Source organism: Schistocerca serialis, chromosome 1 (assembly GCF_023864345.2).
Source record: "Schistocerca serialis cubense isolate TAMUIC-IGC-003099 chromosome 1, iqSchSeri2.2, whole genome shotgun sequence".
Classification (NCBI taxonomy): Eukaryota; Metazoa; Arthropoda; class Insecta; order Orthoptera; family Acrididae; genus Schistocerca; species Schistocerca serialis.
The window spans coordinates 66,553,077-66,569,667 of NC_064638.1; positions in this window are offsets into that span (position 1 = coordinate 66,553,077).

Sequence of the window (16,591 nt, forward strand, 5' to 3'; positions counted from 1 at the left end):
TGTGCCACCCATAGCTTATGTATTTTGAATTTATATTAATTTTAATGTGATCAAATTTACTTTTTTTAAAATGGAATGTCGTGGTAAAAATCCCAGTGGGATATAATCTTCAGGAAAAAAACAATATACTGGATATCATAACGTTGGGTAACATGTTGTTGCTGTTTTGTTGAATTATGTTTCATCTCAACTGTAGTGGAAGTGTTATATTCTAGTTATAGCTACTTAGTTGAAGAAAAGGCTGACAGCAAGTAATTTACACAACAAATGCAGCTATTAATGGAAACAGTATTACTACTACCTTACTTGGCATTGGTATAGAATTTATTTTCTGGTATATTAGTGAAATACTCTGAGGCCAAATTTTTTAGTTTCAACATTTCGTTGACAGGGAACAGCAACTTAATTTCAACTCCTTAAAGGATGATTCTCTCAATAGTTGCAGTATTTATTAGGTGACTTGTTTCAAACCCTTCGCCTGGCTTGGTGAGGCAGCACTGAAAATGCTGGATCTTAATAACAAACATTGAGTGGCAATATATGCTCTATAAATGTTTGCAGGATGACTGCCACATTCCACAAATGCCTATTACCAAGTCAAAATTTTGACTTGGTAACAGGCATGAGTGGATTGTGGCATTCATCCTGCAAACATTTATGTAGCGTTTATTGTCACTCAGTGTTTGTTATTAAGATTAAGATCATGCACTGTCAGTGCAATCTCAGTAGGCCAGGCACGAAAATGGACCTGTAAGGGTTCGAAACTAAGCACCTAATAAGTAGTGCAACTGTTGACAAAACCACTGATAAATGCTTTAAGGAATAAAAGTTCTGTATCAAATATGTCAATAATTTAGACAGTGGCATCTGACATAGTGCATGTATTTAGATTTGTTGGCACTTTAGTACCTTCTATATTATTTCTGCTTTTTTACTCTGACAACTTTTGCAAGATTGGATGTACCCAATCCCATAGATTTTCTAAGGTATAAATATATTTGTTGGTAACTGAAAATATAATCTTGGTCTGCCACATGAGCAGCTGATGTACGGATGAACTCTTCTAATCCAGTACTGCACATTCATGTCCAGTTGCAATTGTTGATTTCCTTCTTGTGCATTGTATGGTGTTGCATGCTTACCAGCGTGGTCAAGCACATTTCACTAAGAACCTCTCGTTGTGACTTCATTGTTCTTGTCATCAGTGCCACTCTGTGTAACTATAATATAAGAATCATGCTTATCTTTTCAAGAGTCTTGTGAGTCATGCTTTGTGAGAAAGTCTTAGTTTCTGAAACCTTTGGTGTTGTTGGGGAACTTAGTCACTTCTTTTTTTTTACCCCCCCCCCCTCCCCCCCCCCTCCAGTGTTGTTCCTGGAGTATCTTGCACGAATATAATCTGCCAAGTTTGTGATGTACATGACTGAAATATATAATTTAAAATGTTTTTGCAGACACTCGAGCACTGCATTATAGAGCTTCTGTGTGGCAAAATATGTGTTCTTTTCTTCACAGCATATTTTAAAGATTTGCGCTTGTGATTCAGTAGAAAGTGCAGGGAAGCTGTACGGAAATGGCTTCAGTACAAATGTTAAGGAATCTTAAAAATAAATGGTTGTCAGAGATATGGATTCACCACATAAAAGTGAAGAAAATTTAGAATTGAAGTACAAAGACGTTAAGAATGCAAACGAAATTCCATTATTAAATGCTAAGCTGAGAACAGGTATCTCGAAAGAGTGCATTGATGGCCTCTTAAAGTGTAGGAATTCTCTGGTAACATGGCAAAGAGGAAAATAATGCATTTGGCTAGGTGGCAATGTGTCCAGTATTCAGATCAATTTTTCATAGAACTTTGGCACAGTAATCAACCAAGGAATAAGTAATACATAATATTCTTTCAGAATTTCTAAAACCAATAGGGACAGTAATGACTAGTCAAGTTGATGAGTAGACTCTATGATCTGGAGACATACAATAAGACACTGGAAGAATATCATTCACACAGTCTTGATGATAGCAAGTGAAGATACATATGAGAATTATTCTCCGATCAGGTTGGCAGGTCATGTGTCCAAGTTGCTGGGAAGAATAACACACAGGGTGGAAAAAAGGATCCATTTGGCTTTAGGAAAGGTTAAGGCACCAGAGAGGCAGTTATGGTGATATGCTAGATAGTGACAGCAAGACTTATGAAAATCATGACACCTTTATGCGGTTTACTGATCTAAGGAAGCTTTTAACAATGTAAACTAGTGTAAAATGTTTGTGTGTTTGCTATGGGGAGTACACTAGCATGCAATGTGTGTAAGAAACAAATGGGATAGTAAGAATGGAAAATCAAGAGAGATGCTTGTATTGAAAAATATGTAAGCTTTTCCTCTATTGCTTAATGTGTATATCTAAGCAGCAATGAACAAAATAAAAGGAAGCTTCATAAGTGGAATCAAATTGAGGCTGAAAGGGGATCAATGATAACATTCACTGATTATCTTACATTCTCTGTGAAAGTGAGGAAGAACTACGGAACATGTTTGATGGCATGGATGGTGTACTCAACATAAAATATAAATTTTTGAGAGTAAATAAAAGAAAGAGTAATGGAAATGTGGAACACCAGATACAAGATTAGTGGTAAATTTAACACCAAAATTGCACATATCATAGATGAAGTAAAAAGCAAAACGAGCATTCTTCATCAAAAGAAGTCTATTATTATCAAGCTTAAGCTCTAAAGTAGGAAGAGATTTTTGAGGATGTGCTTCTGGAGAATACTACTGTATAGACACAAATTGTACAATATGGGAAAACTGGAAAAAGAAGAGAATTGGCCGGCTGCTGTGGCTGAGCAGTTCTAGTCGCTTCAGTCTGGAACCGCGCGACCACTGTGGTCGCAGGTTCGAATCCTGCCTCGGTCATGGGTGTGTGTGATGTCCTTAGGTTTAAGTAGTTCTAAGTTCTAGGGGGCTGATGACCTAAGATGTTAAGTCCCATACGCTCAGAGCCATTTTTTGAAGACAAAGTATTTGAGATGCCTTGTTACAAAAGAATGCTGAAAATTAAATAGGAAAGTAATGAGAAGATTAATCCACAGAACCATCAAGGTAAAGAATATGTGAGAAATACAAACTAGAAGAAGGAACGGAATGATTTGTTATAGTATAAGGGAACAATTTGTATGGTAATAGAACAAGAGGGAGAGACATACCACCCAAAAGGGCTAAAATAGTAAACACACAGGTGGTCAGAGTTTTTGTGGATGAAATTGGTATGCTGAGCTGAAATTATTGGAACAGGAGAGCAAATTGTGGCAGATGCATCAAAGCAATCGGAACGATGATGACATAGAGCACAAATTTCAATCAACAAGTGGGATAGTGGCCGAGAGGGCAGCCTATGGCGTGAAGAATATGAAGTATACATGCTAAGTTAGACAGCTAGCCAACTCTTAGTTCTAGGTTTGATATGTAACAATTCCCCCCATGAACCATGGACCTTGCCGTTGGTGGGGAGGCTTGCGTGCCTCAACGATACAGATGGCCGTACCATAGGTGCAACCACAACGGAGGGGTATCTGTTGAGAGGCCAGACAAATGTGTGGTTCCTGAAGAGGGGCAGCAGCCTTTTCAGTAGTTGCAGGGGCAACAGTCTGGATGATTGACTGATCTGGCTTTGTAACACTAACCAAAATGGCCTTGCTGTGCTGGTACTGCGAACAGCTGAAAGCAAGGGAAACTACAGCCATAATTTTTCCCGAGGGCATGCAACTTTACTGTATGGTTAAACGATGATGGCGTCCTCTTGGGTAAAATATTCCGGAGGTAAAATAGTCCCCCATTTGGATCTCCGGGTGGGGACTACTCAGGAGGACGTCGTTATCAGGAGAAAGAAAACTGGCGTTCTACGGATCGGAGCGTGGAATGTCGGATCCCTTAATCGGGCAGGTAGGTTAGAAAATTTAAAAAGGGAAATGGATAGGTTAAAGTTAGATATAGTGGGAATTAGTGAAGTTTGGTGGCAAGAGGAACAAGACTTTTGGTCAGGTGAATACGGGGTTATAAATACAAAATCAAATAGGGGCAATGCAGGAGTAAGTTTAATAATGAATAAAAAAATAGGAGTGCAGGTAAGCTACTACAAACAGTATAGTGAATGCATTATTGTGGCCAACATAGACACGAAGCCCATACCTGCTACAATAGTACAAGTTTATATGCCAACTAGCTCTGCAGATGATGAAGAAATTGATGAAATGTATGATGAGATAAAAGAAATCATTCAAGTAGTGAAGGGAGACGAAAATTTAATGGTCATGGGTGACTGGAATTCGAGAATAGGAAAAGGGAGAGAAGGAAGTGGATTGGGGCTAAGAAATGAAAGAGGAAGCCGCCTGGTAGAATTTTGCACGGAGCATAAATTAATCATAGCTAACACTTGGTTCAAGAATCATGAAAGAAGGTTATATACATGGAAGAACCCTGGAGAAACTGAAAGGTATCGGATAGATTGTATAATGGTAAGACAGAGATTTAGGAACCAGGTTTTAAATTGTAAGACATTTCCCAGGGGCAGATGTGGACTCTGGCCACAGTCTATTGGTTATGAACTGTAGATTAAAGCAAAAGAAACTGGAAAAAGGTGGGAATTTAAGGAGATGTGACCTTGATAAACTGACTAAACCAGAGGTTCTAGAGAGTTTCAGGGAGAGCATAAGGGAACAATTGACAGGAATGGGGGAAAGAAATACAGTAGAAGAAGAATGGATAGCTCTGAGGGATGAAGTAATGTAGGCAGCAGACGATCAAATAGGTAAAAAGACGAGGGCTGGTAGAAATCCTTGGGTAACAGAAGAAATATTGAATTTAATTGATGAAAGTAGAAAATATAAAAATACAGTAAATGAAGCAGGCAAAAAGGAATACAAATGTCTCAAAAATGAGATCGACAGGAAGTGCTAAACTGCTAAGCAGGAATGGCTAGAGGACAAATGTAAGGATGTAGAGGCTTATCTCACTAGCGGTGAGATAGATACTGCCTACAGGAAAATTAAAGAGACCTTTGGAGAAAGGAGAACCACTTGTATGAATATCAAGAGCTCAGATGGAAACCCAGTTCTAAGCAAAGAAGGGAAAGCAGAAAGGTGGAAGGAGTATATAGAGGGTCTATACAAGGACGATGTACTTGTGGACAATATTATGGAAATGGAAGAGGATGTAGATGAAGATGAAATGGGAGATACGATACTGCGTGAAGAGTTTGACAGAGCACTGAAAGACCCGAGTCGAAACGAGGCCCCGGGAGAAGACAACATTCCATTAGAACTACTGACGGCCTTGGGAGAGCCAGTCATGACAAAACTCTACCATCTGGAGACAAGATGTACGAGGCTGGCATAATACCCTCAGACTTCAAGAAGAATATAATAATTCCAATCCCAAAGAAAGCAGGCGTTGACAGATGTGAAAATTATCGAACTGTCAGTTTAATAAGTCACAGCTGCAAAATACTAACGCGAATTCTTTACAGACGAATGGAAGAAACTGGTAGAAGCCGACCTTGAGAAAGATCAGTTTGGATTCCGTAGAAATGTTGGAACACGTGAGGCAATACTGACCCTACGACTTATCTTAGAAGAAAGATTAAGGAAAGGCAAACCTACGTTGCTAGCCTTTGTAGACTTAGAGAAAGCTTTTGACAATGTTGACTGGAATACTCTCTTTCAAATTCTGAAGGTGGCAGGGGTAAAAGACAGGAGCGAAAGGCTATTTACAATTTGTACAGAAACCAGATGGCAGTTATAAGAGTCGAGGGACATGAAAGGGAAGCAGTGGTTGGGAAGGGAGTGAGACAGGGTTGTAGCCTCTCCCCAGTGTTATTCAATCTGTATATTGAGCAAGCAGTAAAGGAAACAAAGGAAGAATTCGGAGTAGGTATTAAAATCCATGGGGAAGAAATAAAAATTTTGAGGTTCGACGATGACATCGTAATTCAGTCAGAGACAGCAAAGGACTTGGAAGAGCAGTTGAACGGAATGGACAGTGTCTTGAAAGGAGGATATAAGATGAACATCAACAAAAGCAAAACGAGGATCATGGAATGTAGTCGAATTAAGTCAGGTGATGCCAAGGGAATTAGATTGGGAAATGAGACACTTAAAGTAGTAAAGGAGTTTTCCTATTTGGGGAGCAAAATAAGTGATGATGGTCGAAGTAGAGAGAATATAAGATTTAGACTGGCAATGGCAAGGAAAGCGTTTCTGAAGAAGAGGAATTTGTTAACATCGAGTAGTAGTAGTAAGTGTGAGGAAGTCATTTCTGAAAGTATTTGTATGGAGTGTAGCCATGTATGGAAGTGAAACATGGACGATAAATAGTTTGGGCAAGAAGAGAATAGCTTTCGAAATGTGGTGCTACAGAAGAATGCTGAAGATTAGGTGGGTAGATCATGTAACTAATGAGGAGGTATTGAATAGAATTGGCGAGAAGAGTAGTTTGTGCCACAACTTGACAAGAAGAAGGGACCGATTGGTAGGGCATGTTCTGAGGCATCAAGGGATCACAAATTTAGCATTGGAGGGCAGCGTGGAGGGTAAAAATCGTAGAGGGAGACCAAGAGATGAATACACTAAGCAGATTCAGAAGGATGTAGGCTGTAGTAAGTACTGGGAGATGAAGAAGCCTGCACAGGATAGAGTAGCATGGAGAGCTGCATCAAACCAGGCTCAGGACTGAAGACCACAACAACAACAATGTAACAATTCATTGAAACTTTCCTTTCACAATGTGCCATTCAACTGACACTATAAACTGATGTCGCACTATGTACGCAGCCAGCATTGTGTTTTCTGCTACAAAGTTATTTCTTCTACATTTTCTATTGGTATGGGTAGAAGCGTTAACATTCATGTAATATTTCAGTTGAGTACTTGCATTATATATTGTTTTCACTAAGTGCATGTGGTGTAGAACACTGTTGTTTGATAGTTCTGAGTATCAGTTAAACATTTGGTTAACCTCGGGGGATTATATCAAGTAAAAGGAAAGTAGATGTAGTGAATCATCAGTTTCAAGGCAACTAGGTTTAACATGGTATTTGGTTCTGAATAAGGGCTGTCCATATGTTGGCTGTAAACTGAGTCCTTATCCATCACCCCAGAACACAACATGAAGAGTCATATGTAAAGGCACACACACCACAAATAAATTCTTTAAATATATGAGGGTAAAATACAATAACACCCTTGAAAGTTGTTGGAATGAACATCAGACTTGGCAAAACAGTGGTAAAATGGTGGATATGAAGTTAATGAGGTGGGTAAGTTGGTAGACATTTATGCACCCAAGCTCGTGAAAGGATTTGTTCAAAAGCTAGTAATTGTTAATTCCTTTTTGTGTGCCTGTTGACAACTCCATGCTTCTACTGTACGCTGTGTTATCTTGTGTTCGTAAATTATTTACTTCTGCCAGAATTTTCGTAAATATATGAAGATGAAAACATTATTTATATGTCTACATGCTGAGCTTTTGCAGGCTTTTTCTGTAAATGTGGCACAATTATTTTTATTCAAGAACACTCTGTGGTGTAAGAGTTGTTAAGGAGAAACATTGTTTTTAATCTAAATCTCAAAACACTTCTCCTGTCTGATGGAAATTTTATTTCCATTGCTAGATTGTTGACAGTTTTATAGCTCCAGATTTCACCCCTTTGCGTGACAAAGTTATATTCTTTAAAGGACAATGTAGATAATTTTTCTTTCAAATGTTGTAATTGTAAATAACTCAGATGGAATGTTGAGAAATACCAGCAGTGAATAAATATACTGTGAGGATGTGGTTAGTATTCCCAGCTACAGTATTTAATAAATGCCCACAGTATTTAAATGGGTGAACCCTATGCATAATTATAATTAGTTTCTTTTGTGCAGCAATTACTTTTTGCCTAAGTACGGAGTAATGCCAGACTATTATCCTATAAGACATCTGCGAATGAAAATATGTTCACTTACTGATTTCTGTATTCTCAAAGTTGGTATTTATTCTTATGGTAAACATAGACAAACCTAAATGTTTTAGTTGATACACCATTTGGTTTTTCCAACTGAAATTTTCATTAATGTGCACACCCGAGAACTTAAAACCTTCTGGCTATATTTATTTATATTGCTGTGTTAATAATGGGAATGAACCAGGGATCTTGTGAAGGTGAGGAAGCCTATGTGCCTCAATGACAGGGCCGTGCCGTGGGTGCAGCCACAACAGAGAGGTATCTGTGTAGAAGACAGAATAGCTCATGTAAGAGGGGCAGCAGCCTTTCAGTAATTGCAGGGACAACAATCGGGATGATTGACTGATCTGGCCCAGTAACATTAGCCAACGTGGCCTTGTGCTGTTACTGTCAATTGCTGAAAGCAAGAGGAAACTACAGCTGTTACATTTCTCCTGAGGGTGTACAGCTTTACTGCATGGCTTAATGAGAGTGGAAGAACAGGACATCTGGTCGGGTGAGTACAGGGTTATCAACACAAAATCAAATAAGTGTAATGCAGGAGTAGGCTTAATGATGAATAAGAAGATAGGAATGTGGGTCAGTTAGGATCCCATAGGTAACAATGCAAGCCCTTGCAGAAATCCTTGGATGATACAGGAGATAGCAAACTCAATTGACAAAAATAGAAAATATAAAAATTAAGCAGGAGGAAGAGAAAAAAAATTAGGAAATAAATGAGACTGACGGAAAGTGCAAAACGACTAGAGGATAAACGCAAGGCCATAGAAGCCTGCATAACTATGGGGAAGATTAGACATTTCAAGAAACAGCTGTATGAAAATCCAAAGCTCAGATAGCAGGTCTGTACTAAGGAAAGAAGGGAAGGTGTAAGGAATACATAGCGGGTCTATATAAAGAAACAGACGAACTTTGTTACGTTATATTATGTTGGGTTGTCTCATAAATTTGTATGCATTTTGTCACAGTGCAGTCACAAAGAACGCATATGAACACTCAGCACAGCTATGACAGAGTGGTTGGCTACCTGTCTGCTTACACATATAACACATAAGGTCATGCACAATATAACTAAATAAGGCGGATCAGTTTTGTATACAAACAATGTTCAAGAAGTTTTGCACAGTGGTGTCTAATATTTTGCAGGAGGGGAATGAAATTTTTTGTGAGTATACTTGAGACATTTAGCTATACATTGAGGCTACTCAATGTAGCCTTCATCAGCTGTGATGCATCTGGCCCAACATTCGTTCCATGATGTAAATGAACTTTGGTAAAATTCTGGGGATTGACTTTTACACCATCACTTGACACAGGAAATAATGTCTTTCTCACCATCAATTGTTTTACCATGCAGGTGGGCCTTCAGATGACCAAAGAGGTAAAAATCAGTCTGAGCCAAGTCTGGATAGTAGGGAGGATGAGGAACAATTTTCCAACCCATTTTCCTGATTTTCTCCTGCATCATAAGGGCTTTATGGAGTTTGGCATTGTCATCGTGTAGTCTGATGAGCCGACCCTGAAGCTGTGGTCTGAGGGTCTTGACGGCATGTCCCAGCTTGTCCAATGACAAACAGTAACGGTCACGGTTAATTGTGGAGCCAGGTTCTAAAAAGTCAATGAAAATGACGCCACACTGATCCCAGAAGAAGGAGGCCATCACCTTTCGGCCTGCTGCTCGTGAAAGTCTTGGTTTCTTCTTCCGAGGGGAACCCGGATGACGCCACTCCATGGACTGGGTTTTGCTCTCAGGTTCGGGCAAAAACAACCATGTTTCATCCTGGGTAATGACGCTGTCAAAAGACTGTTTCCACTCTTCAGTAAAGGTCTTCATGACACCCTCGCACTCATTCTTCCTCATGGTTGTCATTTCTCGTGTCAGTAATCTAGGCACCCAATGTTCACAGATTTTTCTGTATCCTAGTGACTGTACCAGTGGTACCACACTACCCAATGACAAGTGAGTCGTCACACATCTGTCATTTTGGATGATTTGGTCAATGGTCTCCTTATTCGCATCACTCACTGCTGTCTATGGTCTACCACATCATGGATTGTCCAGTAGAGAGAAATCACCTTTAAACCTCTGAAACCACTGCTGGATAAACGGCAGCAACTTCCTGTGACTTGATGTGGCAGAGTCATTGCTGGTCTTGAAGAGGAACTCCGTCACTGGTCGTTGTCACAACCTGACATCTATTTCACGGTCCATTATGGCTCACCTGTAAATAAAAGAAAATACTTTTATATATCGACTTATAGCTAAATGTTCCAAGTATGTTCAAAAAATTTCATTCTCCTCCTGCAAAAAATAAAATAAGAGATAACTGTGCAAAGCTTTTTGAACGCCCTGTGTACAAACTATTTATTTCCTGCTTATACACAATTATTGTTGACAATATGTTGCCATTTCTCTGGAAGCTTATAAGTGCCATTCTTCCAAAATGTAGGGATTTTCAGGTTGATGAAGTCTTCAAGATTCAGTCTACAGTCCTCCAAGGAGGAGAGGCATTTGCCATTCAGAAAATTGTGCAGGGAACAGAACAGATGAAAATTGGAAGTGCCAATGTCTGGTAAAGAGAACACAGCTTTTGACATGTTACAATAGATGTGGGTCAATCCATATGAAGTGATCCAAAAAAAAAAAAAAAAAAAAAAAAAAAAAAAAAAAAAAAAAAAAAAATTACGGTTGCTTGACAATTTTTTATTTCTATAATTGTTTCTGTAGTAATATATAGTAAATAACTAGTTTGAAACTGGTTTTAAAATTTTTTATTGTGAGCTGTTTCAGAGAGGCGGCCATTTTTGCTGAGAAGTGGGTGTATATTTGTGGCTTACAGACATTTGCAATAAATTAAATCTGCACACTGAGTAATGCTATATGAATGAAAGAAACACCATTTTGTCTATCGCATTCTCATATAATTCAAGTCAAAAAACGACAGCCTAAAACTAATCCTAGTAAGAGGAAATGGCTATCAAACTTTTAAACCACAACTGAATAAAACACAGTTTTCAATGCTTAAAATTTCAGTGAAGGAATAAAACACCACAGCTAATTTCCTTAACTACATTAGATATGATACACAATAATGACAGAGTAGCAAGCCCAAAATAAATCTTTATTTAAAACAAATTAAAAACAGAATTAGTTCTTTTTTTAAAAAAAAACTTTGGAGACTAATATCTTTGGTAGGGCTAACTGGGAAAAAATGATTTCTTTCACATATCTTATGTCTATACGTTAGTAAACTACAGTAAAAATTTCAATGCTGGTCTGCGAGACTGAACCAAGCGATAAATTTTTGTATTTTGCTATATTTCTATCGTACACAGATTTTGTCGTGCTTGTTTCACTCATTCCATTTTTTTTCCTTAATAAAGTGGGCCTATTTTATATGGTTTTGTTTTTATATAATTAGGGTTTGTTAAACTAAAGGAAAAGAATGATTTAAATATTGAAAGTGAAATTTCTCCTAAACTTTTAAAGGCATGAAAAAGAACTCCAAGTCTCAGCAGGCTTGATGCTTGTAGGACAGGACCATTTTGGTGGTTGTGGAAGACCCCCCATCTCAACCATTAACAGAGTCGGTGTTGAAGACTCTTACAGTGTAGATGGATGCAGTGAAACATAATATTCTGTTGTGTGATTATCTTAATAATCTAGTTCTATAACAACTCTTCCTCAGGTCCCTACAACATGACCTTAACCTGTCCTCTGCAGAACTCCAGACACTATGTTCCCTAAAAGCTAATGATTCCAATATTATCCTCCCAGCAGACAAAGGATCTACCACAGTAGTAGTTGACTGAACGGAGTTCTAAAATTTAGACTTTCACGGCCGGAAATGTCATGTCCATTATAATTATCCGGGCTGTTATGCCGTGGTCGGTTGGTGAATTCTTTGTCAAATCCCAACGTTTCGTCCCCGTTTGTGGGAGACATCTTCAAGGGGGTCTGTAGCTCGATGGAAGGTCCAACACACCCACTGGCTCGCTACTGACTGCCGCTAAATTCCGTGTCCGCGCGCTCCCGCGCCGCAGCGTGACATCACGTGTTTTGCAAACGTCAGTGCAAATACCGTTTAATTTCACACCCTCCTCCTTATGATTGAAATTATTAGGGTGTTTAGCGATTTTGATTGCCTTCCTGTAGAGCCTTTCGTAATATCCGCTTTTGGCTGCTAGTACTTGCGTCTACTCGAAACGAATATGGTGGTTCCCTGGCTGGAAAGCATGCTCCGCAATAGCTGATTGTTCTGTTTCTCCTCTTCTACAGTTGCCCTTGTTCTCTTCCAAACGTTTTGAAACCGTTCTTGTAGTGGTACCCACATAAACATCTCCACAGCTGCATGGGATCCTATACACTCCAGCTTTTTCCAATGGTTTGTGAGCGTCCTTGGCAGGCTTAAGGTATTCCTGCATCTTCCTGGTGGGCTTGTAAATGATGGTGATATTCCGCTTTGTCAAGATCCTCCTTATTCTTCCTGTTACATTTTTTACAAATGGCAGGAAAACCTTAGAGTTTGCAGTAGCCTGTATGTCACTATGATTACTGCGTGGCTGTCTCAACGCAAGTTTTATTTCGGCGGGCAAATATCCGTTCTTCAATAGTGCATTGTGGAGATGTTCCATCTCAGCGTCGAGCAACTCAGGTTCACAAATATTTCTAGTTCTGTCCACTAACGTCTTGATAACACTTCGCTTCTGTTGTGGGTGGTGGTTCGAATCCCGGTGCAAATAACGGTCCATGTGCATGGGTTTGTGGGAATACTGAGTGTCCCAAACTACAATTTTTGTTTCTAAAAACAAGCACATCGACGAAATGTAATTTGCCGTCTACCTCCTCCTCCATTGTAAACTGAATTCTCGAGTTTATAGTATTCAGATGTTCGTGGAACTGGACTAGTTCCTCCCTGCCATGTCTCCACAGCACAAACGTGTCATCCACATATCGGAACCATACATTTGGTTTTTTGCTGGTCAGTTTTAGAAACTAAAATGGTAGTTTGGGATTCTCCTTCCTACTCAACTTAATCAACTTTATATTTATTAACAACTACTTCATCTTTGAGGGGCAGACATACAAACAGATCAGGGATACAGCCATGGAAACCAGGATGGCTTCTTCCTATGCCAGCATTTTCATGGGTTGCTTGGAGGGGGCTTTCCTGGGGTCCATTAGTCTTCAGCCCCTGGTTTGGTTTAGATACGTTGATGGCATCTTTACCATACGGGCTCATGGTGAGACTGGCCTGCCAAAATTTTTCAAGTCTCTGAATACCTTCTCCCAATTAAATTTCACATGGTCCTATTCCAAATCCCATGCCACTTTCCTTGGTGTTGATCTCGTCCTCTCCAAAGGCCAGGTACACACTTCTCTCAATATTAAACATACCAACAAACAACATTACTTATATTTTGCCATCCTTTCCACATCAAATGTCCCCACCTATACAGCTTTGGCACCCAAGGCAAGCGTATTTGTTCAGATGCAGTCTCTTTTACAGCAATACACCACCATTCTCACCTCAGCCTTCGCTACACATAATTATTCCTCCACCCTAGTTAAAAAGCAGATTTCCTGGGCCATCACATCCAGTCCTGGTACCACTGATCCCTCCAAAAAACAACTTGGGGATCACATCATTTGTGATTCAGTATTATTCTGGTCTGGAATGTGTTAATGAGCTACTTTGACAGGGCCACGACTTCCCAGAACCATTCCCTGAAATGAGATCCTTTCTGTCTGAAACTTTGCCCACCACACCGAGAATAGCTTTCTGTCACCCTCGCAATCTCTGCAATATTCGTGCCAGACCCTACGCTCCTTCTGCTCCCATCACCCTACTCTATGGCTCCTATCCCTGTGACTTTCCCCACTGCAAGACTTGCCCTATGCACACTCCTACCACCACTGAGGACAGCCCTGTATTGGCAAAATATCTACTACCAAAGGGAGAGCCACCTGCGAAATGACACGTCATACATATAACAGCTGTTATGTAAACACTGTTCGGCTTTCTACATCGGCATGACTACCACCAAATTATCAATTAGGATGAATGGACATAGGCAGAGGATGTATACTGTCAACCTGCAATATCCTGTTGCAGAGCATGCTCTACAACATGACATTTGTGACCTTGGCACTTGTTTCACCACTCGAGCCATCTGGATTCTTCCCCCAGACACCAGTTCTCAGAACTCTGCAGGTGGTAACAAGCACTACAACATGTCCTTGGTTCTCACCACCCACCTGGCCTTAATTTACGTTAATTTCTTCCATCTCGGCATTTCTTTACTGTAACTACTCTTTGCTTCACTCCGTGTTAGTTTTCTACATCTTTCATTGTCTTTCCTGTCTATTTTTCACCACCCCCCTCCCACCTTTGTTACCAACAATGCACTTAGCTTTTCACTCTTATTAACTCATGCATTATTTTTAATCATTTCATGGCTACGGGCATACATGTATGAATGGCAGGTAGAACGGCCAGACAACTACAGTGTAGATGTATGCCCAGCAGGCGGGAAGTCCAGGTAGATACAGGCATTCATGTATGCCTGGCAGGTGAATTCTCTACATCACGAACAGAAGATTCTTCCTTTGAAGACGGAAAAGGAAGTATGACTGGACGGAGAATCATCGAGTGACGAAACAACACCATTTTGTGAACAGATTTAGCAGGTTAAAAGCAGTCTTCGAAGAGTCAGCAAGTCATTTAGATTTTTTTGTTCTTGATGTCTGTGGAATTCGTTTCTGCCATCTCTACACAGATCAATAATTATTATAAATTTGTTACTCAAAAAATGATGACAGTACCCAGGAGATTAACACACTGGAAGCGTATAGAGCCAGCAGAATTTTATTGCTTTGTAGCATGTTCTCTGCTTATACCGAGAAGTAAAAAGTTAGAAGTGAATGAATATTGGTTGACAGATTTTTTGCTTAAAACATCAATATTTTTTAACATAGTGGCCAGGAACTGGTACAAGTTGATCCTGCATTTATTGCACTTCTGTGGCAATTCTGCCGCATCTCATGACATTCTTGTAAAAATACGTCTCATTGTAGATCACACAAAAAACAAATTCCACAAGGCAGTAGCACCCTTTGAAAACCTAGTGATCAATGAAGGTCTGCTACTTTTCAGAGGAAGGCTCCAATTCAAGCAGTACATACCAAATCAATGTAGCTGTTTTAGCGTTAAAATCTTCGTCCTTTGTGATGTACAAACCAACTATATTTTGGATTATATTGTCTACACTGGTGTCGCGACAGAAATAGAATCTGGAAATGCTGATTGGGAAAAATCAGGTGGTGTTGCGAGTTTGTAATTGCCATACCTCAACAAAGTTCATACAATTTATTGAGACATTTGGTATTCAAGGCCCAATTATTCCTGTGGCTCCGTGATAAATGTACAAATACTGTCGGAACTATACGCAAAAACAGGAAACGTCTACCACCGTTGCCAGACAAGCTGAAAAATGGGGAATTACAGTTCGAGTCCTGTGGAGCATTAATGGCGCTAAAATGGATGGACAACAAAGAAGTCTGAATGCTTTCCACCATAAATGGACCAGAGTTTGTGCAGAGAGAGAAAAAAAGGGCATAGAACGGGCCTAAACAAATGGAAACCTACCTGTGTTGTCAGCTATAAGAAGTCAATTGGTGCAGTTGATAAGACAGAGATGCTGTTATGTTCTGTACAGTGCATCGGAAAGACAATGAAGTGGTACAGGAAAGCATTCTTTCATTTGAGTGACTTGTGTGTGCTTAATGCAAAAACAATATTTGAAATACAAAAGCAACAGAAGATACCATTAGCGAAATACCACTTGGAAATAATCTGTCAGTTGCATGATAAATTTCATAGTCAAACATGTGAAAATGCGTTCTCATGGACAACCAAAGAAGAAAACCCCTTCCGACTGCAGAATAAAGAGGGACATTATCCAGGGTTCCTCATAGCAATGGAGAAAAAAAATTCCCCAGAGATGCTGTGTAGTATGTACTGCTCATTCACAACAAAAAATGAAATGTGTAAGATGCAAAAAGTGTGATGTGGCTCTTCATGGTACCATTTTTTGGAAAATATCACACGTTAAAGAAATATTAAGATGTTTTAGTACCTGTGTACATTTCAAGTAAAGGAAAGTAAAAATAAAGAAGTAAATGAAATTAAAAAAAAAAAAAAACTCTTTTTATCTCATTACTTTTGAATGCATTATGGGAACAGCAGTGATCAATAAAATTGTAAATAATTACTGTTAAAAACAGTCTTGATCACAATTTATTTTATAAGGTGACCGGTTTCGACCACTGCTGTGGTCATCTTCAGACCATTGAGTGGAAACCCCTTTCTGTTGGAGAATCCAACAGAAAGGGGTTTCCACTCAATGGTCTGAAGATGACCACAGCAGTGGTCGAAACCGGTCACCTTATAAAATAAATTGTGATCAAGACTGTTTTTAACAGTAATTAATTCTTTTTATCTCAGCCAGTGGCAGTCCAAAGCCTGCGTCAAAAATGAGGATGGGAAACCACTAAAGTAAACCATACTGAACGTGATGAGCTAAA